Raw genomic sequence first — 26824 nt, 5'->3', positions numbered from 1 at the left:
CACGGCAGCCAGCCCTCGGTCCCTCAGATGTGGACAAGTAAAAGACCATTTCCTCCTATCCATGACAAAGCGTTGAGATTCACTCTGTGCAGCACTGGTGTTTAGTGGAAAAGCAGATCTAAGATTGCGTACCACATTCTGCAGATACTCCTGTATACGTGCGTCCATTTCTATGGCAGGAATTATTTCGCCAAATTTTGTCTTGTACCGGGGATCTAACAGTGTGGCAACCCAGTAGTCAGGATTACTTCGAATTCGTACAATCCGAGGGTCATGTTGTAGGTAGTGCAGCAAGAAGGCGCTCATGTGTCTTGTGCATCCAGGAGGACCAAGTCCTTGGTGTGTTGGTGGCAGAGAGGTGAGAATCGTGCCTCCTTCCTCTGCCCTCTCCCCACAACCTCACACAACCGAAATGTGAGCAAGCTCTCACTCATCTGCTGAGTCTTCCATGCCCATCGCCAGTTCGTCCTCCATTTCTTCATGGGCTCCTGCACCTTCCTCAACACTTTTTGCTGATACTATGCGCCCTTGTTAATCCCTCTCCCTCACCATAACTGCCGCCTAGGTGCCACTGACCATCTGGACCTCGTAGATCTTGTTATCCCTTCCGCATATGACTCCTCCTGTACTTCCTACCCTTACTCTTGTCCCAACACCTGACTCCGAATAATAATTACAGTGTGCTCCATCATGTAGATGACCAAAATTGTCATGCTGAGAATGGCATCGCCAGTGCTAAACATCTTCGTCGACATTTGTAAACTGTGTAGAAGGGTGCATAGGTCCTTGATCTGACACCACTCCAGCAGCGTGATCTGCACCACCTCTGGATCAAGTTATCCCAGGCTATATGTCATAACGTATTGCAGCAGGGTTCGGCGGTGCTGCCACAAACGCTGCAACATGTGCAGATTCAAATTCCTGCGTGTCGGTACATCGCATTTCAGGCGTTTAACCACCAGACCTAAAGACTTCTGTAGCGACGAAAGTTGTTGAGCTGCTGTGTGCCCACGATGGAAGTGAGCACATAGCGAGCGTGCCCGCTGCACAAGGCCATGTAGGCCGGGATGGTGTTTTAAAAATTGCTGGAGAATTAGGTTCAACACGTGAGCCATACAAGTCACGTGTGTCACATTGCCCTGTTGATGGCCCGCAGCCAGGTTTGCATCATTGCCGCACACGGCTGTTAAGTCACCAACGGAGTCCGCTCCGTCAATTTGTACTCCGGTCGCCAGGTGACAACGTGTTCCTTTCATGCATAGTGCTGATGATGGGAGAGGAGTCGATGCCAGCGGCGCAGGTGGACGCAGGTTATGCTCACCCACTGGGCTGCATTACCTTGACAGATGCAGAATCTCTGGCTGAATGTAGCTGGTGGGTATCTCACAGATGAAGTACCATCATTCAGCTACAATCAATGGGAAGACACCCTTTTTTATGCCCATCCTGTCTGCAGACCACTGCCAGACATAGCTATGAACCTCTGGTTACTTTTACCCCCAGTTCAGTTTTATGATTTTGTGTGCTTGTTACCTGACTACGTTTCCTGCTTGCTGTTTATGTACCTTGTTGGCCGATCCGCATTTCACCTCTGCTTGTTTTCTGATTAAGTCCTGGCCGTCCCATTCTGTTCCTGTTCCTCAATTAATGTTTTGACCCTGCCTGACTACTATTCTCTGGAACTGCAGCCTTCCACAGGTATTGATCACCTTGGGCCCTGTGTAATTCCTAATCCCTGTATAGGGGTTAAAGGATTTCAGGGTTCTAGTGGTCCTGCTTGGTGAGTGGCTTCCCTCTAGCCTATCATTTACAGCCCATCTGAGTGTGTGGATCAAGGAAGGCAATACACCGTGCTCTTTGCAGAAGGCCATGTGGGCCAGGATAGTGCTTTAAAAATTGCTGGACAACCAGGCTCAACACGTGAGCCACACAAGGCACGTGTGTCACATTGTCACAGCGAAGCGCCGCACCCATGTTTGCATCATTGTCGCACCCGGCCTTCCCTGGCTGCTGGTTGAGTGGAGACAACCATTGATGAAACTCGGTCTCCAGAGCTAACCGTCCACAACTTCTCAGCGGTGTGACTCACATTTCCCATACATTTCAAAGTAAACCTTTGACCGCCTGATGGCATTGAGTTCTGCTGCCAGCATAGTAAGGAGGTGTGTGGTATTCCTTGTGCGCAGTTACAAGGAAGGGTGGCCTGACCACACAGGGTTTGGGCCAAGGCGGAGGACCCACACGAGGTTGAAGAGGCAGAAGCAGTGTATTAACTTCTTCATACAGAAGAAGGATTGACACAACTCGTGGGGACGGCAAGACTTGTACAGAAGACCTTTCTCCATCTCTCCCCACAGTAACCCATTGCCCAGTCAGCGACATGTAACGCCCCTGTCCATGCTTACTGGGCCAATTATCTGTGGTGAAATGCACCCTTTCACACAGAGTTTCTCAAGGAATCAGTGATGTTTAGTGCGACATGCTGGTGTAGCGCGTGCACGCCTTTGTTGGAGAAGGAGTGGCGCCTGGGCATCGGCTCTTGGGGCACTGCGATGGGCATAAGGTCTCGAAAATCCTCGGTTAAAAAGGTTGGAAAGGCAGCATTTTGGTAGCCAACAGTTTGCAGATGCTGAAAGTCAACCTCCAAGCCATGTCATGCCCTTCTAAAAGCATGTAAAACACAGCGAGGGGACTCCAACCACAGTCTCCCTGGTTTCCACTAACTGGGCCACACACACCCCACTTGACTGGCATCAGTTGACCCCCCTTTTGAAAAAGAAAAAGATGCTTTGCATGAAGCACTCTCCAAAATACGCGTGCCTTTCCCGTCCCCTGGCTGACCCAGGGGAAGAAAAGTCCTCTGAGAGTCATGATTTGTTCATTTTGGTTCTTTTAGAAACACAGCGAGGGGACTCCAACCACAGTCTCCCTCTTTTCCACTAATTGGGCCACACACACACCCCACTTGACTAGCATCAGTTGACCCAATTTTCAAGATGAAATAGATGCTTTGCATGAAGCACTCTCAAAAATACGCGTGCCTTTCCCGTCCCCTGGCTGACCTAGGGGAAGAAAAGTCCTCTGAGAGCCATGACTTGTTCATCTTGGTTCTTTTAGAAACACAGCGAGGGGACTCCAACCACAGTCTCCCTCGTTGCCACTAATTGGGCCACACACACCCCACTTGACTGGCATCGGTTGACCCAATTTTCAAGATGAAAAAGATGCTTTGCATGAAGCACTCTCAAAAATACGCGTGCCTTTCCCGTCCTCTGGCTGACCCAGGGGAAGAAAAGTCCTCTGAGAGCCATGACTTGTTCATCTTGGTTCTTTTAGAAACACAGCAAGGGGACTCCAACCACAGTCTCCCTCGTTGCCACTAATTGGGCCACACACACCCCACTTGACTGGCATCGGTTGACCCAATTTTCAAGATGAAAAAGATGCTTTGCATGAAGCACTCTCAAAAATACGTGTGCCTTTCCCGTCCCCTGGATGACCCAGGGGAAGAAACGTCCTCTGAGAGCCATGACTTGTTCATCTTTTTTGTCTTTTAGAAACACAGCGAGGGGACTCCAACCACAGTTTCCCTCGTTGCCACTAATTGGGCCACACACACCCCACTTGACTGGCATCGGTTGACCCAATTTTCAAGATGAAAAAGATGCTTTGCATGAGGCACTCTCAAAAATACGCGTGCCTTTCCCGTCCCCTGGCTGACCTAGGGGAAGAAAAGTCCTCTGAGAGCCATGATTTGTTCATTTTGGTTCTTTTAGAAACACAGCAAGGGGACTCCAACCACAGTCTCCCTCGTTTCCACTAATTGGGCCACACACACCCCACTTGACTGGCATCGGTTGACCCAATTTTCAAGATGAAAAAGATGCTTTGCATGAAGCACTCTCAAAAATACGCGTGCCTTTCCCGTCCCCTGGCTGACCCAGGGGAAGAAAAGTCCTTTGAGAGCCATGACTTGTTCATCTTGGTTCTTTTAGAAACACAGCGAGGGGACTCCAACCACAGTCTCCCTCGTTTCCACTAACTGGGCCACACACACCCCACTTGACTGGCATCAGTTGACCCAATTGTCAAGATGAAAAAGATGCTTTGCATGAAGCACTCTCAAAAATACGCGTGCCTTTCCCGTCCCCTGGCTGACCCAGGGGAAGAAAAGTCCTCTGAGAGCCATGATTTGTTCATTTTGGTTCTTTTAGAAACACAGCAAGGGGACTCCAACCACAGTCTCCCTCGTTTCCACTAATTGGGCCACACACACCCCACTTGACTGGCATCGGTTGACCCAATTTTCAAGATGAAAAAGATGCTTTGCATGAAGCACTCTCAAAAATACGCGTGCCTTTCCCGTCCCCTGGCTGACCCAGGGGAAGAAAAGTCCTTTGAGAGCCATGACTTGTTCATCTTGGTTCTTTTAGAAACACAGCGAGGGGACTCCAACCACAGTCTCCCTCGTTTCCACTAACTGGGCCACACACACCCCACTTGACTGGCATCAGTTGACCCAATTGTCAAGATGAAAAAGATGCTTTGCATGAAGCACTCTCAAAAATACGCGTGCCTTTCCCGTCCCCTGGCTGACCCAGGGGAAGAAAAGTCCTCTGAGAGCCATGACTTGTTCATCTTGGTTCTTTTAGAAACACAGCGAGGGGACTCCAACCACAGTCTCTCTCGTTTCCACTAACTGGGCCACACACACCCCACTTGACTGGCATCAGTTGACCCAATTTTCAAGATGAAAAAGATGCTTTGCATGAAGCACTCTCAAAATTACGCGTGCCTTTCCCGTCCCCTGGCTGACCCAGGGGAAGAAAAGTCCTCTGAGAGCCATGTCCACATTGTCAGTGGACAGACACGTGTGCTTATCTGCCAGCAGACCCCCAGCAGCACTGAAGACAGGTTCCGAGAGAACGCTTGCTGCAGGACACGACAAGATCCCCAAGGCGTACGTGTCGAGCTCAGGCAATTTATCCAGATTGGAAGCCTAAAATGAGCAGGGCTCAAGTTGCACAGTAATGGCATCGATGTTTCCTTGCATATACTCATATATCTGTGTCTCCTCTTTTTCCTTGTTCAGTTCTTTTGTTTTCGCATGAGTATATGTCCTTGTCACTTTCCCATGTGTTTGTGTTGTGTTGTGAGTTGTTTATCACCTTTTGGACACCTTTGAGGGTGTTTTCTAGGTGTTTTTATGTGTTTGTGATTGCCTGCCATTGTTTCCTATGCAGTTCGAGTTCGGTTCGTCGAACGTTCGACGAACCGAACTCGAACGGGAGCTCCGTTCTGCGAACCGACCTCGAGCCGACCCGGGACCGGTTCGCTCATCTCTACTTACCTGAGAAAGCCAAAAACGTTTTGGAAAAATGTTCTCTGGTCAGATGAGACAAAAGTAGAGCTTTTGGGGAAAAGCCATCAACATAGAGTTTACAGGAAAAAAAAGAGGCATTCAAAGAAAAGAACACGGTCCCTACAGTCAAACATGGCGGAGGTTCCCTGATGTTTTGGGGTTGCTTTGCTGCCTCTGGCACTGGACTGCTTGACCATGTGCATGGCATTATGAAGTCTGAAGACTACCAACAAATTTTGCAGCATAATGTAGGGTCCAGTGTGAGAAAGCTGGGTCTTCCCCAGAGGTCATGGGTCTTCCAGCAGGACAATGACCCAAAACACACTTCAAAAAGCACTAGAAAATGGTTTGAGAGAAAGCACTGGAGACTACTAAAGTGACCATCAATGAGTCCAGACCTTAATCCCATATAACACCTGTGGAGAGATCTCAAAACGGCAGTTTGGAGAAGGCACCCTTCAAATCTCAGGGACCTGGAGCAGTTTGCCAAAGAAGAATGGTCTAAAATTCCTGCAGAGCATTGTAAGAAACTCATTGATGGTTACCGGAAGCGGTTGTTCGCATTTATTTTGGCTAAAAATTGCGCAACCAAGTATTAGGCTAAGGGTGCCAATACTTTTGTCTGGCCCATTTTTGAAGTTTTGTGTGAAATGATCAATGATTTGATTTTTGTTTCATTCTCTTTTGTGTTTTTTCATTGCAAGCAAAATAAATGAAGATAATAATACCAAAGAATGTGTGATTGCAATCATTTTCAGGAAGAAACTGAGTATTCTCTGACAGAATTGCAGGGGTGCCAATACTTTTGGCCAACATTGTATATATATATATATATATATATATATATATATATATCGATAGAAGACACTAGGGCTGCAGCATTTACATCAAATAGGAGACATTAGAGCTGCAGCATATACATCACATAGGAGATGCTTGGGCTGGAGCTTATATATACTGCTCAAAAAATAAAGGGAACACTTAAACAAGGATTTTGTATTTTAGTGTTCCCTCCATTTTTTTAAACACTATATATTTCAAGTCAATAGCAGCTTTAGTAATATATTTACTTTCAATATTGTATTTCACCACTGTGTGTCCTGATGCTGGCACTGGCCAGTGTCACGTAATAATCCTCCATTGTATTTATCTATAAGGAAGAATTAAATGGCTGGCAGCAGGCAAAATTAGGCCCCTTTTGCCCAAGCACTTTAGTCCCACAGAAATTGTAACGGCAATCCAGCCACTAAGCAGGATCCTGAGGTACCCCGAAACCCTTTAACCCCTATACAGAGATCTGGAATTACTGCAGGGTCACTGCCTATGGCAGGCTGCAGTCCGGAGATGGCGATAGTCGACAGGCTGAGGTCAAACCAAGATGTCAAGCTAGGTACAAAACAGCAAACAAGAGGAATGTCCGGAAAACAGGCCAAGGTCAAACCGAGATGTCAGGTGAAGTACAAAACAGTAGGCAGGAGGGACGTCAGTAAACAAAGCCGAGTTCATATAAGACAACAAGCAAGGTGAACAGTTCCAGGAAGGATGTGGCTCACAGCAACACAAGACAATATCTGGCAAAGTTCCAAGAACACTGAGGGATATAAAAAGGGTGTGGTACCTTCCAATAGGCTGAAGCAGAAGCTGATACTAGCTGGAAGGCACACACCCCTACAGTAAGTCAGCCCTACTGCAAGTTCCAACTAGACCAAGCTTGGTGAATGTGCGTCGACTCTGCCCACCAGAGCCACGGGAACTGACTTTTCCCTCATCACCAGCACTGCCTGCAGTGTGAGCAGAGCGGTGCCTGGTGACTGGGGCAGACGTCACCGGAGCAGGCCCTGGTGGAGACATAACAGTAGAGCAGCGCCTGGTGACCGGGGAAGACATCACTGGAGCAGGCCCTGGTGGAGATGTGACAGTGGAGCGGCGCGTGGTGACTGGGGCAGACGTCACCGGAGCAGGCCATGGAGACATGCCAGAAATTGCTGGTGGGCCTAAGAAATGTAAATGTATATTCACATGCTAATGGTTTTGTCGGTTGAATCATTAAGCACAATTGCAGACAATGTTATATATTATGAAGATTACATTCAGTATATTAAGGCTATGTGCGCACTGGGAAATGGAATTTTCTTGAGAAATTCCGCATGCTCTCAAAGATTACCGCACCCGCGGTAAAAAAACGCGGGAAACCGCACCCGAAAACCGCATGCGGTTTGCCGCGGTTTGCTGCGGTTTTACCGCGGTATTGTTCGCGGTATTGCCGCGGTTTTGCCGCGTGCGGGTTGGGATGTGCTTTATTGCATTCAATGCAATAAAGCACATTGAAGAAAAAAAAAAAAAAGTCATTTAATTCTGAGATAGTAGATAGACAGAAGAATAGATAGAGGGATAGATAGATAGACAGACAGATAGAGGGATAGATAGAGGACAGATCGCTGCATTTCCCACGGTCGGCAGTGAGTTCACATTACCGGCCGTGGGAAATGACCGGTAATTACCTCTGCTGTCTGCTGCTTTCATTCAGCGCTGTGTCTGTGACAGTCGCGGCTGGATGGAAGCAGCGCAGGACCTGTGGATTACGCCGGAGCGGTGGATTACGCCGGAGCTTTGGTGCGGGAGGGGTTAATAAAATGGTGAGCGAGGCTTGTTTGTTTTATTTAAAATAAAGGATTTTTCGGTGTCTGTGTTTTATTCACTTTACTTACGGGTTGATCATGTCAGCTGTCACATAGACGCTGCCATGATCAAGCCTGGAGTTAATGGCGGTGGTCCCCCACCATCATTAACCCCTTGTATTACCTTGCTGCCACTGCTACACGGCGGCAAGAAGAGCCGAGGACAAGCCGGTGCTGCCGCATAATGGATGCGACAGTGCCGCGGCAGCTGCGGCTGATATTCTCGGCTGCGGGAGGGGGAGTGAGGCAGGGGACATTATCCCTGCCCCTCTCCCTCCCCAGCCTGAGAATACCGGGCTGCCGCTGTGTGCTTACCTCGGCTGGAAGGTAAATATGCAGCGGAGCCCACGTTCTTTGTTTTCTATATGTCCGTTTGCTTTCTATGTGTGTTCTATGTGTCTGTGATGTCTGTGTGTGTGTGTGATCTGTGTTTGTGTTTACTCTCTGCACGGCTTCCTCTTCCTGTAATGACATCACTTCCCTGCAAACCGCAGACAAGCGATGTACATTACCGGAGGTAAACCGCGAAATACCGCAGGGAATAACGCAGCAAAACGCAGTGAACCGCACAGAATTTGCTGCCTGCGTTATTCCCTGCGGGATTTCATGATTAACATTGGAGTCAATGGAGTGAAATCCCGCAGCGACGTGCGGAAAAGAATTGACATGCACTTGTTTTTGCTGCGGGATTCCCGCAGCAAAACATGCAGCTGTCAAATTCCGCCCAGTGCCCACAGGATTTTTTTTCTCCATAGGATTTGCTGGTGATTCACTGCAGAGATGTTATGAACATTTTCTGCAGCGAAACATGCAGCAAATCCGCGGAAAATCCGCGGCAAAATCCGGTAAGCGCGCACAGGGCCTAAAGGGATTTTCCCACAATTATTTAACCCACTTTTTTATATGTCCTAACTCTTCTTGCCTATCCTCAAAAAGAACCCCTGCCTTCATGACCGGCCGCTTTTTTGCTTTCCGTTTTTTTTTTCGCCATTCTTTTTCTGAGAGACGTAACTTTTTTATTTTTCAGTCAATATGGTCATGTGAGGGCTCATTTTTTGCTGAACAAGCTGTACTTTTAAATTAAACCGTCAGCTTTACCATATAGTGTACTGGAAAACGGCAAAAAAATTCCAAATGCAGAAAAATTGCAAAAAAGTGCGATAGCACTATGGTTTTTGAGATATTTTATTCACTGTGTTCACTATATGGTAAAACTGATGTGTTGGTATGATGTGTCAGGTCAGTGCGAGTTCGTAGACACCAAACATGTATAGGTTTACTTTTATATAAGGGGTTAAAAAAAATCGGAAGTTTGTCCGAAAAAAGTGGCGCACGTTTTACGCCATATTCCGTGACCCCTAGCATTCTCATTTTTTGGGATCTATGGCTCAGTGATGGCTTATTTTTTGCGTCTCGAGCTGACGTTTTTAACGGTACAATTTTTGCGCAGATTCTACGTTTTGATCGCCTCTTATTGCATTTTGCGCAAAAGTTGTGACGACAAAAAAACGTCATTTTGGCGTTTGGAATTTTTTGCCGCTACGCCGCATACTTATCAGATTAATTAATTTTATATTTTGATAGATCGGGCGTTTCTGAACGCGGCGATACCAAATGTGTGTATATTTTGTATTTTTTTTAACCCTTTAATTTTCAATGGGGCGATTTCGGGGGGTGATTTGAACTTTTAGGTTTTTTTGTTTTTTTTTTAATTTTTTAAAACTTTTTTTAACTTTTTTTTTTTTTTATTTTACTAGTCCCCCAAGGGGCTATTGCGATCAGCATTCCGATCGCTCTGCAGTATCTGCTGATCACAGCTACAAGGCTGTAAACAGCAGATGCGCTCTCTTTCTCTTTCACAACAGGGCCAGCTGTGGACTGCCCTTGTAAGGGCGGGAGTCATTGTGGATAACTAAAGGGTCAGTTTAATCCCAGACAGGGCTAGTGACCAAGCCACTACTCCCACCGTGCCGGTATTTGGACTATACAACACGGGAGAACTTTGATCCATCCATGGGACGAAAGGACTGGGTGAGATTGTTCCACTTCAAGTGGTCTTGATATTGCATTTGTTTTTTCTTATTATATGCCATAGGATATAATTGATTTCTAGCATAGTATATCCATATAGGAGTCACCATCTTTTGGATATTACAGTCTATGGTGTTTGTTTCGGCTTAAATTGTCCTTTGTTGGTATGTTACACTACTGTAAATTTACAGCTGGGCAATTATTTTCATCCATTTAAGCCTAATGGTACTAATGCTGACTGGGTTAATTGGCATACTATTTTTATTGTGATCATATATATATCCTGTATGCTACATATACCCAGCAATAATCCAGCTTACTAGCAGTGCCATTATAGCCAACTGTGCACAAGATCTCCCTACCCCTCCTGTGTTGGTTGTAAAGGGTGAACGTCTCCCGTTCCCCTGTATATTGAAATATGTTGGCGCCATAAATACATGAACCGTATTGGCCTCAACATGTTTCTGGTTTTAATTGGTGTTTGGATCACTGTATGTTATTTACGTTATTTTAAATAACCCAATTAAAGGTTAAGTTTTATTATCACATGTTGCTATATCTGAATAAGTTGTACATGTTGGAATTCTTCTCTATTACCTACTGGGTTTGAATTAGTGCTATATTCGGGTTAATATTATTTCTAACGACTACTGCATAAATACCTTTTGTTACATGGCTCCCCCACATTTCCCTGATGAAGCCGCAGTCGTGGAGATACGTGTAGGGCTCTGCCGCATGACCCACCCCCCCTCTCTCTCCACTACCTTACCTCCCCATGCAAGATTTCTCTCTGCTCTGGCAGAAGCCACCTTTTTTCCTTCAGCCCATTTGATCAGACCTAACAGCCCTACTCGTTATATCCATTTGGACTACCCATTGCTGTTGGTCTGTTCTAAATGGGCATTTTGCATGTTCTGAGGGCTTTTTTTACAGTATTTATTGTTCTATTGCCTTGTATTTGTTAGTATATTTTTTTTATTGGAGATAATTATATATTGACATCCATTTATTGTTGGATTGAATAGCAGGTTATATATTATGTGACCATTGTCTGGTATTCACTTTTTCTTGGTATTTCAGTTTTAGCTTTTTTGTAGCATAATTACTGTGTATTGTTTTGTATTATTCCTGAGCAGGGCGGATTAAAGTATTGTGATGAGCCTGCAGGACCTCAATGCCGGCGTGTGTGCAAGACGTAAGACGAGTCATGGTCCCAGGCTTCAGAAGAAGGAGAATAAAGATGGCCGAAAGAGGAGGCACCGTTCCCGGAGAATTGAGACACCCATCTGACCCATTTGCACAGAACCAACCGTTTAGGTAAGTATTATAAAGTCATTTTTACGCTCTATACAGTGGCCTGGGCTCTTATATACAGCATGTTAGAATGCTTTATATTAGAGCCCAGTGGTAGTGGCCGCAGATTATAGTCACCCAATCTGTTGACAGGTTCCCTTTAAGAAAAGCTAGGACATATGCAAGATGGTCAAACTGTAATGGTAAACCCCTTTAAAATATTGAACTGCTATAATGTCAAAGCCGCAGGAGCATAATTATAGGTATCAGTTGAACTTAGGTCCTAGCGCCTGAGGGGAACCAAAGGCCTTTCCACTTAACAATATTCCAGTATTATAAATGGCACATGGTAGGTGGGGGCCATGTACAATTTTTTGCATTGGGACCACGGAGCTTCTTTTTACGCCCCTAGCAAGCCTGAAAGACATATTTGTTTACACACAACTTCACAGTATATCATAATTCAATGTGTAGTCGTATCTGGTTCCACAGCAGTTCTATAACAGACAGTCATTAATTTATCTGTATACAATGTCTCTTTTTATCAAGAGGCTAACGTAAAAAGGATATAACACCCAATAATGGTTATTTTCATGTTTTACTCCATTAAATATTGCTAATAAAACCATACAGAACAACCTTGGATGTAAAACTGCTAGATGATATTACCGCTATTCTGATGAAATCAGTAGCGTCCCTGACATTTTGTCCAAAATTATCCATTAGTCTGTTTAAGTATAAGTACAGCAGCATCATTGAAGCCAAACTGCATTTAGTTCTATATTCACAATATTCCGCTTTTCATGAATTTCATAGAATCTGATTTATAGTTCACATTAAATGGCAATTTCCAATGTTTTTAATTACTTAACCTCGCGAATTCTAATAACGGACACACCGCTCCCGATTTGTTTCTCTTTTATTACTATATGAACAGGTATTGTTTAGCTGACCTATTTTTTATTCTCATAGCAAAGCTAAATTAATGCTTGTAAGTTAAAGGTTAGAAGATCCTTGGCACCTGATGAAATCTCTTGACAATATCCTCCAAGCATGCATGAATCTCTTATGAGCATCTCTGCTTTAGTAAAGGCAAGACCGCAGTATCTTTCCATTGTGTATGTCTCCAAGGATGTGTAAAGTTATCACTCTGTAAATCTCAGGCAGCTTGGTCATGGAAATTAAACTATATTTTACTGGGTTTTTTTTTTAAGCCATTAAAAATACATTGCAATGAATAATATAGCAGAGATGTGTATAAAGCTAAACCTTTTCTGCAGTCTTTTAAATGTTTGTTCTTGAGCTGGGGAATCTCAGTGGAAAACTTATTGAAAAGATGAACAGTAATTTAATTTTTTATCATAAGCATTAACAAAAAATAAAGAACAAAAGTACTCTGCCAAGCTGAAAAAAGGATAAGAGCCATTTATCAAGGGAGCACATTACATCCAGATTGACTCTCTGGCAGCCTGTATTTTTTCTGTATTCAGAGCTTAGAGAAGGAGGAGATTAATAAGTAGGTACTAGAAAAATTTCCGACTGATGCCATAAGTAGCACACACCGAAATAACTCACTGTGACAAGGTGCTTAAATCGAGCTAGGACGGAATACTGGATGACTTTAAGGCTTCCAGTGGTAAATCCTTCGAATGTCAACATCTGAAATTGAATATTCCTCGTGCAAAGGCACAGCGTGGATACGGGTGACATTTTTGGACCGTGCTATATGGCAGAAAAAATATCAGTCATGATAAAGGGGTTGGGGACTTTTATGTTGAATTTAATGGTGTCTACAGGAACACAAATATACAGGATGCTTAAAATACATATGCAGCAGTAATATTTTTCTATTTAAACCAAATTCAGCATAACTCAGAAATACTTACTATAAAACTTAGCGCTATTAGCACCAATGCGCACTAACCAAATACAGTAGACATGATAAGTGCTTCCTGAATAACGTTTTACATCTTAAGGCCTCATTCAGAAGGCGTTGTTTGTTCACAGAAGCATAAAAACGGTCCAAGTGCCTTCAGTATTTTTGATCCATGTGTCATCAGTAGAAATAAGGATTTGTGGAAGTGCAGTTCGACGGGTTCAGCCAGACTTTAGATAAACTTTGGTTTGGGACCCGAACTTGGCCTGAACCCTAATGGAAGTCACTAATTATGCAGTTCAGGTCTCCTCCAACATTCAGCCAACAATAAACAGATCACTTCCAAGGATGGGCCAGTGGGGTTTTCCATTTTTTGGGGGGGTGCAAACTACATCCGATCACTCTGTTGTTATCTCCAGTGTGCGCCGTTCAAACACTACAAGCGTCTCGCACTGGGCTGAGCACCGAGCGTACCCAAGCACAGCGATACTCGCACAAATGGTTTGCATAAGTAAAACACCCAAATTCTAAACTCTAACTGTTTTTGTTTTTTGTACAGTCTCAGGTTCGCTCATCTCTACTCATCAGTGTTTAATCAGTTTTTCCCATCAGCGTGTCATCAGTGATTTTCATGTATGGATAAGTAAATAATTTACAAAGCTTCTCCTATCCTTTTCATTGTTTATCACAGGGTCTGAACAGTGATGCCATCCATGTATTGTCATTGACCCATTGACTTGTATAATCACTTTTCATCCGTGATACAGGTATAAACTAGACATCTCTCCATGATTTTACACTGACATCAAGTTTACAAAACTACATGGATATGTGAACAGCCACATAGACTATGATAATTTGTAGAAACACCTAGCACAATGCTTCAAGGGGTTGCACATGTCATGTAAATAAAGTTTAAAAGCATTGCCTGGTCATTCCAAAAGTGTACAGGCAATATGCATGTGACGAAAATACCAGACTGATGTGCACTCACATGCTGTCAACCCCAAAATAACAGTTGAAAAAGTAAATCATTATACATGTTTAGTCAATTGGAAGTGATCAACTGCCTGTTTCACCACTAGTGCCTGCTTCCTACTACATGCTCACTGTCCACCCGAGGGACTAGGAATTCTGTAGCCAATTATTGGCAGTAGCAGTTGTGACGCCCAGGAGACCGGGGTACCCAGCACCGGATCGGGGGTCTATTTCTTGAGGGGATGTCACGGGTGGCTCGACCCGGGCTGTGGTCTCAGGCGATGCACAGTGCAATGGGGGGGTATTTACAGGGGATAAATAAAAGTTTATAAGAGTTTTTCGTGGCGCCACCCGGAATAAATGTGGCTATTTATGGCCACCGCTGCCAGTAGCTGGCCGGGGATGATGATGTGGGGCAGCTGAGGTGGAAAGCCCTTTCCGGGTAGGGCTGTGGGTCCCAGGCAGGTGAGGTAAAAGTCAATGGTGGTTATAGATAATGGTATTGTGAGGAGACTTTAGGGGCGCAGCCGCAGACACTTACTTGATCAGCAACAGGTTTTCTCAGCTTCGATGGTCCCAATCCTGGATAGGTGGCAACTGTCCAAATGAGAGACTGAGGCGCAGGCAACGTTTTATCGGTTTACTTTAACAAAAACTGCATAACAACAAGTCCCATCACCGGAGTCTGTATCAGGAGGACTAAGTTACTCTGCCCTGCCGGGTCCTTGGCCTCCTTCTTTGCGCTGTCTGTGTGTGGCCTGCTGCTGTGTGTGAACTAGCTGCTGGCCCAAACTGTCCCTCCCGGGTCCTAATTCAACAGGCAACTTGAGTCCTTTTCCTCTGCTTACCCCCTCCAGGAGTACCGCTGAACTCTCTGGATGTTGCTGTGTCTGACCCTGGTGAAGCTTGAATCGCCTTCACTTTTCCTGGTTGCTGTATTGTGTGAAACTAATGCAGCCACGGATCCGGTGTCCGTATCTGCGCCTTTTCAGGGGTAGATATTAATGGCTACCTGGTGCCTAAAATGTTCCTCTTCTCTGTCTCCTCCTCCTCAGACCGATGGCTTGGGCCTGGAAATTTTCAGTCTCTCCTAAGGACCTCAGAGCAATTTCTCTGTAACTACTCCTCTGAGCGTCCCGGCTCCAACTGAAAAAACTAAACTGTCAATTTTACCTCAGATCAGAATATATCTAGGGGAGTCTCTTGAGCTCCCCCTTCTGCCCAGAGGTGGTAGTGCGGTGTCTGCTCTAGTGCTAGTGTTGAGTAACTAATGATGGTTTTACTGTGGATAATACCCCTAGGGGTGCCACATTCCCCCTTAGTGAAAAACAGTACTCCGGGACTGTGATACAATAAACAAATGATATAACAATTAATATGTACAGAGTCGTAAAAATAAAAAATTACAAAAACCACTCAGAGTGCAAAAATAGAGTTCTGTAAAAAGTCACTTCAAACAGCATCCATTAATACAGTTCTATTCCTGAAGAAATTGAAATAACTAACTATCTGCTAGAAAAGGCACTGCAATTAGCGTCTTGGAACTCGGTTCCATTTTTCCAACAGAGTCTAAAAGAAAGTCTAAAAGAAAGTCGAAAAAGATCAAAAAGCAGTCTTTCCGGAGTTTTAGTCTATCGCCTCCAGCTGATAACTATTTACAAGTAGTTTTACCACAACCGGTCCTGTGGCATGGTCCATAGTTAATAATGAAGAAAAGTTCAAGAATATTTAAGTAGTTCATACAGGAAAGTCCCTGTAGGTACTGGGCTTAAACGTTGCAAACTAATAACTAATGACTAAACTAAATTTTTCTGAATTCTGTTAAATGTGCCACATAACATATACACAATTCAAATTTCGACTTCTTTACATTTGATAATCTGTATATTTTGTCGGTAGTTGACCTTGAGTATTACGCTGGGACCTACGTAAGGTTAGTGTACTAGGCGTACTTAGCATGATGGTATTAGTGGATGTGTACCTACCGGGTGCTTCTGGTTCTGCTAGGGATGATTCCACGTTTGTGGGGTTGGCAAGTCCACTGTGACCGGGATCACTATAACTAGGAATCTGTTCTTCCTGTCTTGGGACTTCTTGTGGTACAGGGTCAACTTCTGATTCTGTTTGTCTTGGGGCTTCTGGTTGTATGGACTTTGGTGTTAGTTCTGGTACTTGGTAAAAGGCCATCATTGGTACTACCACTGCACCATGGTACGTGGGCCAGGTTTTAGGAAAGTCTCCTAAGACTGTATGAATTTTTTCTTCCTCTTCCTTAACTGGTTGAAACTGTACGGGTTGGATTACTTCAGGTTCCGATTGGATAACTTCTGTCTCTTTCAAGGTTTCAGGACATAGTTTCAGATTGTCTCTTGACACTAGTACTGATGTTAGCCCTCCGTTTTTGCTGATAAGGCACATTTTAGGATTGTTCACTGTTGTTGGTAAAACTGTGTATGGGATGGTTTCCCACTGATTATCCAGTTTATTGGTGCAACGATTTCTCTTTAGTACTTGGTCACCAGGTTTTAACGGGGTTGCTAGAGCATGCTGATTATAAGTTCGTTCTTGTCTTTCTCGAGCTTGCTGGAGACTTCTTTCCACACACTCTTGTACTTGGCGATACTGCTGTTGACGTAGGGTATCCCAATTGGAATCTTGCACTTCTGCATCCGGTTTCAGAATTCCCATTTCTAGATCAATTGGTAGCTTACCGGGTCTTGCACGCATAAGGTAAGCTGGGGTGCAATTTGTAGAGCTTACTGGGAAATTGTTATATAGGTCTACCAAGTCGGGCAATTTCTTTGGCCATTGATTTCTTTCTGACTCCGGCAAGGTCTTCAATAAGTCAATTACAATATGGTTCATCTTTTCGCATAAGCCATTTGTTTGAGGATGATATGCTGTTGTCCGGATCTTCTTGCAACCATACATATTGCAGATCTCTCTGAAGATCTCTGATTCAAAGGCTTTACCTTGGTCTGCAAGTACTTGCTCAGGGTAACCATGGGGTCTGCAAAAGTATGTTTGAAACGCCTTAGCTGCTGTTTTTGATGTGAGATCTTTCACGGGTACCACTACTAAGAAGCGTGAGTAATGGTCCACGATGGTTAAGGCATAGACATAGCCAGACCGGCTTGGTGTCAACTTCACATGGTCTATGGCGACAAGCTCAAGTGGTTGCTTCGTGACTATGGGCTGGAGTGGTGCTCTTTGGTTTCGTTGATCTTTCCTTCTGAGGTTGCACGGGCCACAGTTTCTGCACCATTCTTCAATTGATCTTCTCATACCAACCCAGTAGAATCTTTCTCTCATAAGTATTTCTAGTTTCTTCCATCTGAAATGACCGGCACCATTGTGGTAAGCTTCCAGGACCATCTTTACATCCTGTTTAGGCACTATTATTTGCCAGACTAATTCATGTGTCTTTGGATTAGTGTACCTTCTGCAAAGCTTCCCTTGATACAAGAACATTCTGCCTCTCTCTTTCCAGAGTTGATGTGTCTCTTCCGGGGCATTCTGGTTGGGAAATGCACCTTGTTCCGTCAGCAGTTCCTTTACCAACTTCACAGCCGGATTGCTGTCTTGCGTGTCAGCCCATCTGTGGTGGGCTAATGGGTTAAGAGTCGCTTGTTGTTGTTTCTGATAGGCACCTGACTGATACTGTCCAATCTTGGGACTATGGAAGGCCGGTAGTTCAATTTCTTCAAGCTCCTCCGGTTCCTCTTCCACATTTTCAAAGTGTGGCATCCGGGATAAGGCATCTGCATTTCCATTCTTGCGGCCTGCTCTATACTTGATCACAAAGTTGTAATTAGACAGCCGGGCTATCCATCGTTGTTCCAGCGCACCTAATTTTGCTGTATCCAGGTGGGTCAACGGGTTGTTATCAGTATAAATGGTGAATTCTGCAGCTGCCAGATAGTGTTTGAAACGCTCGGTTACAGCCCAGACTACTGCCAATAGTTCTAACTTGAAGGAGCTGTAATTTTCCGGATTTCTTTCAGTAGGCCGGAGCTTTCTACTTGCAAAGGTGATGACTTTCTCCTTGCCTCCCTGCTTTTGTGACAGTACTGCTCCTAGTCCCACATTACTGGCATCTGTGTAGAGGATGAAGGGTTGATGGTAATTTGGGTATGCTAGAACCTCTTCTCCTGTCAGTGCCTTTTTTAGCTTCTCAAAGGACTCTTCCCTCTCGTCACTCCACTGGAAAGGAGGATTCCGGGCTGAGGGCTTCTTTGACTGCCCTACCAGGATGTCTTGTATGGGTGCTGCTAACTTTGTGAACCCTTTTATGAATCTGCGATAGTAGCCCACCAGTCCCAGGAATTGCCTCACCTCTTTCACGCTGGTGGGTCTTGGCCAATCCCTTATCACGGTTACTTTCTCGGGATCTGGTTCTACTCCTTCTGAACTTACAATGTGTCCCAGGTACTGTACCTTTGGCTTAAGAAGGTGACATTTGGATGGCTTGATCTTCATGCCATATTTGGACAAGGCTTCAAATACTTCTGCCAAGTCTTGTAGGTGTTGCTCATAAGTCTTGGAGTAGACTATTACGTCATCTAGGTACAGGAGGACGGTTTCAAAATTCTTGTGTCCTAGACAGCACTCCATCAGTCGCTGGAAGGTACCGGGTGCATTGCAGAGTCCGAACGGCATACAATTAAATTCACAGAGACCCATCGGTGTGGTGAATGCTGTTTTTTCCTTGTCTCTCTCTGCCACAGGGACCTGCCAATATCCACTTGTTAAGTCTAAGGTGGAAAAATAGTTAGCAGATCTTAATGCTGCTAATGATTCCTCTATTCTAGGTAGGGGGTACGCGTCTTTATGGGTACTGTGATTAATCTGCCGGTAGTCCACGCACATTCTCATGGTTCCGTCTTTCTTTTTAACCATCACTAGAGGGGCTGCCCAGGGGCTACAGCTGTCTTTTATTACCCCGGCTTGTTGCATATCCCTTAGCATACCTTTTGCACATTGGTAGTGAGCGGGCGGTACGGGTCTATATCTCTCTTTTATTGGTGGGTGGTTACCAGTGGGCATTGTGTGTTCTACCCCTTTGATCTGCCCAAAATCTAGCGGGTGTTTACTGAAAACTTGTTCATATTCTCTCACTAGCCTGTACACCCCTTGTTTTTGATGGGTAGGTGTTAAATCTGTTCCTACGTACAACTGTTGAAACCAATCCTCCAATTCTCCATGTGAACCATTGTCATCCGCCTGGCATGACGGATCCAAGGGCTCAATGGCTGTGATGCTATTGTTGTCAACGGTATATAGTTTTGCCATAGTAGCATACCTCGGTAAAGTGACCTCTTCTTCTCCACAATTTAAAAGACGTATTGGCACCCTTCCCCGGTGTACCTCGACTACTCCCCTGGCTGTCAGTATAGTGGGCCTACTATCAGTGTACATGGGTTCTACCAAAGCCTGATAATCTCGCCCTTTTATGCCTATTGCGGCTCTGCACCATACCAACATTTCGGTTTTAGGCGGAATTACAATAGGGGTTGGATCACTTACCCTCACACTGCCAATTTCTCCACCTGCAACTTCTACCTGTTGCTTTAACACCAAAGCTTTTATCTCTCTCTGTAGAATTCTTTGCTGGTCACATCTGGCAGTCTTGGCGAGTTGCTGTAAGACAGTAAGGACCTCAGAAAAACAATTTTCTATTACATTCATTCCTATCAATACAGTTGGTTCACGATCTCGCCGGTCAACATCAACAACAATAATACCTTGCTTCTGTAATTCTACCCTACCAATCTTGACAGTCATTTCCCTAAAACCTACTTGCGGTACTATCTCACCATTACTAGCCCATATACTCAATGCAACGTTAGATGGTCCTTTATCAATGTCTGTATCAGCCCAGTACCTCTTATAAAGGATATGTGGAATCGATGATATCTGGGAACCGGTGTCCAGCAGGGCGTTGAGGGGAATACCGTCCAGCACGATAGGGATAACGGGACGCCCTCCTACGTACTTGTCATGCCAGGGTGTTGGACCTTGAAAGTTCATTCCTGCGAAGCAGCCCGCCTTCCCAGGGGATCTTTGTTTAAAATACATTCCCGGGCAAAGTGGCCTGGCTCCTTGCAACGACGGCAAATGGGCTGTCCATCCGGCTGGTAGCGGTCGCTGGGTCGTCCTCTCCACGCTAAGTATCTCCTGGGCCTCATCCATGGAACGTCCTCTTTGCTGGTCGCCAACTCGATCTTGGGTGCAGTCTGGGATCCACGCAACTCCTGAATGATTTTAGCCATTGAAGCAACGGTGTCTGTCAGGGCAGCAAGCTTTGATGGAGAGCCTCATTGGTGTTAGGCTCCAGAGATTTAGCAATAGCCCCTGACATGGCAGAGGTCACTGGCACTCCCTGCTGCTGAGGTGCCTCTGCAATAGTTTGAGACAAATCCAGATCCCGGGGCGCCTCTGCCTGCTGGAGACGAATGGCACTTTCCTTTAATTGAGCAAATGTCAGTTCGGGATCCTTAAAGGTCAGCATGCTTAAATGCCCCCTGTGAGAAGGAGTTAAGAGTCCCTCAATAAATTGATCTTTCAATAACTTATCTGCTCCGGTGGTAAAAACAGGTTCTGCTAGTGTAAGTGCTTTCAGCGCCTCCTGTAGATTTAAAGCAAAGTCTCTCACGCTCTCATTGGATTTCTGTTTACAATTAAAGAATCTTGTTTTAGCCTTACTACCGGCAGTGATTTCAAAAGCTGCTTTCAATCCGGCTATTCTATGTTTAACAGTGTCTTTTGAATCTACTGGCCAGGCTGTGACTTCCCGCAGGGCACTGCCAGCTAATTGTCCCATAAGATGACCAACACGCTGAATCTCTGTCAGGGCAGGGTACATGTTGAAGTAGGCTTGCAGCTTCTCATTAAAGTTATCAAGAGTATTTGGCTTACCTTCATAGTTTGGTAGCCACGGGGCACCTGGAGTATAGGGCATCAGAAATGGCATAATGGGCGCTGCTCCTTGCGCCGCTGGGCTGCCAGACGCTCTATTCATATTTTGTCCTTCTGCTGCGGTTGCATCACCTGGTGCATCAGCATCTCCATGGTGCGACATGTTGCGCCCCCTTAGTTAATCTGGACCCTTCCGGTCCTCTGCTTCCGTCGGGATGGCGCACAATAGTTCCACGGTGCAGCAGGATTTATTTATTTATTTTAGTCAGAGCTCAGGCTGTGGCGCTGTTCAAATAACACAGTCTCGCGTCCTGGCAGTTATGAGGTGATTACCTCAGAGGATGGCGGCCATTTTGTCCCCATGTCTTTCAATGGGAAAAAGTCAATTTCAATGGTTTTCAATGGGGAAAATAAATTTTCTTTAATAAAGTCAATTTTTGATGTTTTTCACACAGTTTATGACCAATTTTACTGGAAATCACGGCACACAATACCCAGTTTAGCTGGGCACGGTAGATCCTGTTCGTGACGCCCAGGAGACCGGGGTACCCAGCACCGGATCTGGGGTCTATTTCTTGAGGGGATGTCACGGGTGGCTCGACCCGGGCTGTGGTCTCAGGCGATGCACAGTGCAATGGGGGGTATTTACAGGGGATAAATAAAAGTTTATAAGAGTTTTTCGTGACGCCACCCGGAATAAATGTGGCTATTTATGGCCACCGCTGCCAGTAGCTGGCCGGGGATGATGATGTGGGGCAGCTGAGGTGGAAAGCCCTTTCCGGGTAGGGCTGTGGGTCCCAGGCAGGTGAGGTAAAAGTCAATGGTGGTTATAGATAATGGTATTGTGAGGAGACTTTAGGGGCGCAGCCGCAGACACTTACTTGATCAGCAACAGGTTTTCTCAGCTTCGATGGTCCCAATCCTGGATAGGTGGCAACTGTCCAAATGAGAGACTGAGGCGCAGGCAACGTTTTATCGGTTTACTTTAACAAAAACTACATAACAACAAGTCCCATCACCGGAGTCTGTATCAGGAGGACTAAGTTACTCTGCCCTGCCGGGTCCTTGGCCTCCTTCTTTGCGCTGTCTGTGTGTGGCCTGCTGCTGTGTGTGAACTAGCTGCTGGCCCAAACTGTCCCTCCCGGGTCCTAATTCAACAGGCAGCTTGAGTCCTTTTCCTCTGCTTACCCCCTCCGGGAGTACCGCTGAACTCTCTGGATGTTGCTGTGTCTGACCCTGGTGAAGCTTGAATCGCCTTCAATTTTCCTGGTTGCTGTATTGTGTGAAACTAATGCAGCCACGGATCCGGTGTCCGTATCTGCGCCTTTTCAGGGGTAGATATTAATGGCTACCTTGTTCCTAAAATGTTCCTCTTCTCTGTCTCCTCCTCCTCAGACCGATGGCTTGGGCCTGGAAATTGTCAGTCTCTCCTAAGGACCTCAGAGCAATTTCTCTGTAACTACTCCTCTGAGCGTCCCGGCTCCAACTGAAAAAACTAAACTGTCAATTTTACCTCAGATCAGAATATATCTAGGGGAGTCTCTTGAGCTCCCCCTTCTGGCCAGAGGTGGTAGTGCGGTATCTGCTCTAGTGCTTGTGTTGAGTAACTAATGATGGTTTTACTGTGGATAATACCCCTAGGGGTGCCACACAGTCACCAGCTAAAGCCTCCTTGAGTAATATTCTAATATGGAGAATTACAACCCCAATGAGACATCATTAAATTAGGGAGTTGTCACTTGGGTTTACTCTTTTATGAAAATTACTAATGCATTTTAGACTAAAGGTAATGAATATGGACAATTTCAATCATAATAATAATATTAATAAATCTTTATTTCTATAGCACCAACTTATTCTGCAGTGCTTTACAATTCAGGAGGATCATATACAAACAAATAACAGTTATAGAAAATACAATAATTAGAGTATGGAAAAAAAGAGACAACCCTCCTTGTGAGAACTTACTATCTACAATGAGATGGGGGGGAAACAAGGTGCAAATGCTTATTTACAATGACAATCCAGCCATCTCAAGGAAATGGGAGATAGATAAGGGATACCTTACAAAGTCAGCCAGAACCGTGAAATGCATTTGGGTGCAGTGGAGTTTGATGTGGAGTTATGTTCTGAGAAGTTGTGGAGGGACTATGTACATTTAACTCGGCTAGGGAGTGTGATAGGCCACCCTAAAAAGATGTGTGTTTAGGGAGCGTCTGAAGCTGAGTAAGTTGTGATTTGTCCTGACTTCTTGGGGTAGAGCATTCCAGAGGATTGGTGCAGCTCGAGAGAAGTCTTGGATCCGGAAGTGGGAGGTTCGGATTAGTGTGGATGTTAGTCGAAAGTCATTTGCAGAGCGTAGGGAAGGGGTGGGGTGATAGACAGTGAGGAGGGTGGAGATGTAGAGAGGTGCCGCACTGTGGAGAGCTTTGTGGGTGTGAATAAGCAATTTGAATTGGATCCTGTGATATATTGGCAGCCATATCTCTGTGCAATGACTGGCACAGAGAGGAGGCATCTGAGTAGCGGTTAGCCAGATAGGTGACCCTGGCTGCTGCATTAAGGATGGACTGTAGACTAGAGAGTTTAGTTAGGGGGAGACCAATTAATAGAGAGTTACAGTAGTCGAGGAGGGAGTGGATCAGGGCCACGGTGAGGATTTTTGTCGTTTCCATTGTGAGAAAGGGGTGGATGTTAGAAATGTTCTTAAGGTGCAGGCGACAGGAGTGGGCAAGAGATATAGGAGGTGAAGGAGAGATTGGTGTCAAGTATAACACCCAGACAGTGAGCCTGTTGCCTAGGAGTTATTGTGGCACCACACACAGAGAGGGAGATGTTGGGTTTAGGAAGGTTCAAAGACAGAGGGAATAGAAGAAGTTCAATTTTGGAAAGGTTAAGTTTCAGATAGAGAGCAGATATGATGTTGCAAACTGCAGTCAGACAGTCACTGGTGTTCTGTAGAACAGCGGGGGTAAGCTCAGGGGATGAGGTGTATAGTTGTGTGTCATCAGCATAAAGATGGTACTGAAAGCCAAATTTACTGAGGGTCTGTCCAATTGGGGCAGTGTAGAGGGAGAAAAGAAGAGGGCTGAAGACTGAACCTTGAGGGACACCAACTGTGAGAGGAAGAGGAGAAGCTGTGGAGCCAGCAAATGATACACTGAATGAGCGGCCAGAAAGATAAGAAGAGAACCAGGAGAGCACAGTGTCCTTTAAGCCGACTGAATGGAGCATAGAGAGAAGGAGATGGTGGTCAACAGTGTTGAAGGCTGCAGAGAGGTCAAGAAGTAGGTCATTGGTCACTTTGACAAGGGCAGTTTCTGTTGAGTGTAGGGGGTGGAAGCCAGACTGTAAAGGATCTAGAAGAGAGTGAGAGGAGAGGTAACGGGTGAGGCGGGAATAGATCAGGTGCTCCAAGAGTTTGGAAATGGAGGGGATATTGGAGACTGGTCTGTAGTTGTTTGCACAAGATGGGTAAAGAGTAGGGTTTTTTTAATAATGGAGCTATGATAGAGTGTTTAAGGGAAGAGGGCAAGATACCAGAAGAGAGAGATTGAAGATTTTAGTTAGGTGAGTAGTGACGGAAAGAGGGGTTGGAGTAGGTGTGAGGGAAAGGGATCAGTAGGGCAAGTGGTAGGATGAGAAGAGGAGAGTAGCCTGGAGACTTCTTCCTCTGTGACTGGGTCAAATGGGGAGAGTGAACCGGACGGGATGTGGGGAGGGACAGGAATCATGACGCTTGGTGGCTGGGAGCTGATCTCTTGCTGGATGTATTCTATTTTCTCTGTGGAATATGAGGCCAGGTCATCAGCATGAAGGTCTGTGATAAGGGTCTGTGCTTTGGGACTGAAGAGGAAATGAAAAGTGTCTAAGAGCTTTTTTTGATTGTTGTATAGTGAGGAGATCAGGGTGGTGAAGTAGGTCTGTTTGGCGAGGTGAAGTGCAGTGTTGTAGGTTTTTAACATGAATTTGTAGTGGATGAAGTTTTCTGGTGTGCAAGTTTTCCTCCAAAGGCGTTCAACACTCCTAGAGCATTGCTGGAGAAATCGAGTTTGCGATTTGAGCCAGGGCTGTTTTACTCTGTTTGATCTTTCTGAAGGTGAGGGGAGCTATTTGGTCTAGGGTACTTCTGAGCATGTCATTGTAGTGGTTTACAGCTCAGGACAGGAAAGTGAGGGGATAGGGGACAGTGATGAGTGTGGAGATTCTGTAAGTGTCTGAGAGTCAATGGCCTGTAGGTTTCTGAATGAGTGATAGGTGGGAGTGTGCTGGGGTGGGTGAGGGTTTGTGAGCTTAAAGGAGAGGATGTTGTAGTCAGAGAGGGGAATAGATAAGTTATCCAAGTGAGAGACTGAGCAGAGGCGGACAAAGACGAGGTCAAAGGTGTTACCATCTTCATGTGTCTCAGAGGATGAGAGCTGTTTGAAGCCAAGGGAGGTGGTTAGAGATAGAAGCTGGGATGCAGAAGGGGAGGTGGGGCTGTTCATGGGTATGTTAAAGTTTCCTAGGATAAGGGTTGGTAATTCTGAGGGCATGAAGTGCAGCAGCCAGACTGAAAACTGGTCAAGGAACTGGGTCGGTGAGCCTGCAGGATGGTATATGACTGTTACTCTGAGGGGAAGGAAAAGCCTGATGGTGTGGACCTCAAAGGATGGAAATGAGAGTGATGGAGCTGCGGGATGACCTGGAAAGTGCACTGTAGGGACAGGAGTAAGCTGACTCCACCACCATGTCTGTTCTCAGGTCTTGGTGAATGGGAAAAGTGTAAGCCACCATGAGAAATGTCAGCAGGCGAAGCAGTGTCCGAGTTCTGAATCCAGGTCTCAGTGAGGGCCAGCAGATTAAGAGAGTTATTGAGAAAGTAGTTGTCGATGTAAGGAAGCTGGTTACATACAGACTGTGGATTCCAGAAAGCACAATTAAAAGTGGGAGGGGAGGGTGTACAGCTAATATTAATGAGGTTAGCAGGGTTTCTATGAGAGGTGGGGGAGGGGGTAAAGTTGGCATGGGGTGGACCAGGTTTAGGAGAGATATCGCCTGAAAGAAGTAGCAGTAAAAGGAGAAAGAGCATATAGATTATCTGTCATTGAGTGTAATTTTACAATGAATATAACACTGTTCTGTTGCATGAGGTTTTAGAACTTTTTCTATGTATGTCTGCATCGCTGATTTCAAATCTGAAAACCGTTTTTGGTGCATGCTCTAGTTTTTTGACAAATTTAATTTCTTTTTGTTACAGTTTATGGCATGCATTGGTTTTTAAATTGGAGTTAAAGGGCAACGACTCTTAGATTGAACATAACCACAAGGCAATTAAAGAGGACCTGTCGTCACGTTTTGGTCTATAACATGCATATAGGATCATATAGAGTAACATTAGGAGCATTATTTATTAGTAAAATTAGTAGCAATTAGTAGCATTAGCACATTCATAGGTACAATCTGCTGACAGAGCCTCTTTAATGTTTTACAAACATCACTTTTACATAACTGTAGTTGTTTTGAAATGTAAAAAATTATATTATCTGATAAAAACTCCTTTTTGCACCCTCTTATTTTGTTTTTAGATTGAATCATGGCTTCCTTGAGTGGGCGTAAATGTAAGTATAGTACTGACACCTTCTGTTATATATGTGGCTGTTATACACTTCAACGTTAAAGGCGCAAAATAAACTGTATCTTACAGAG

Source organism: Anomaloglossus baeobatrachus, chromosome 6, assembly GCF_048569485.1.
Source record: "Anomaloglossus baeobatrachus isolate aAnoBae1 chromosome 6, aAnoBae1.hap1, whole genome shotgun sequence".
Lineage (NCBI taxonomy): Eukaryota > Metazoa > Chordata > Amphibia > Anura > Aromobatidae > Anomaloglossus > Anomaloglossus baeobatrachus.
This window is presented reverse-complemented; position numbering follows the sequence as displayed.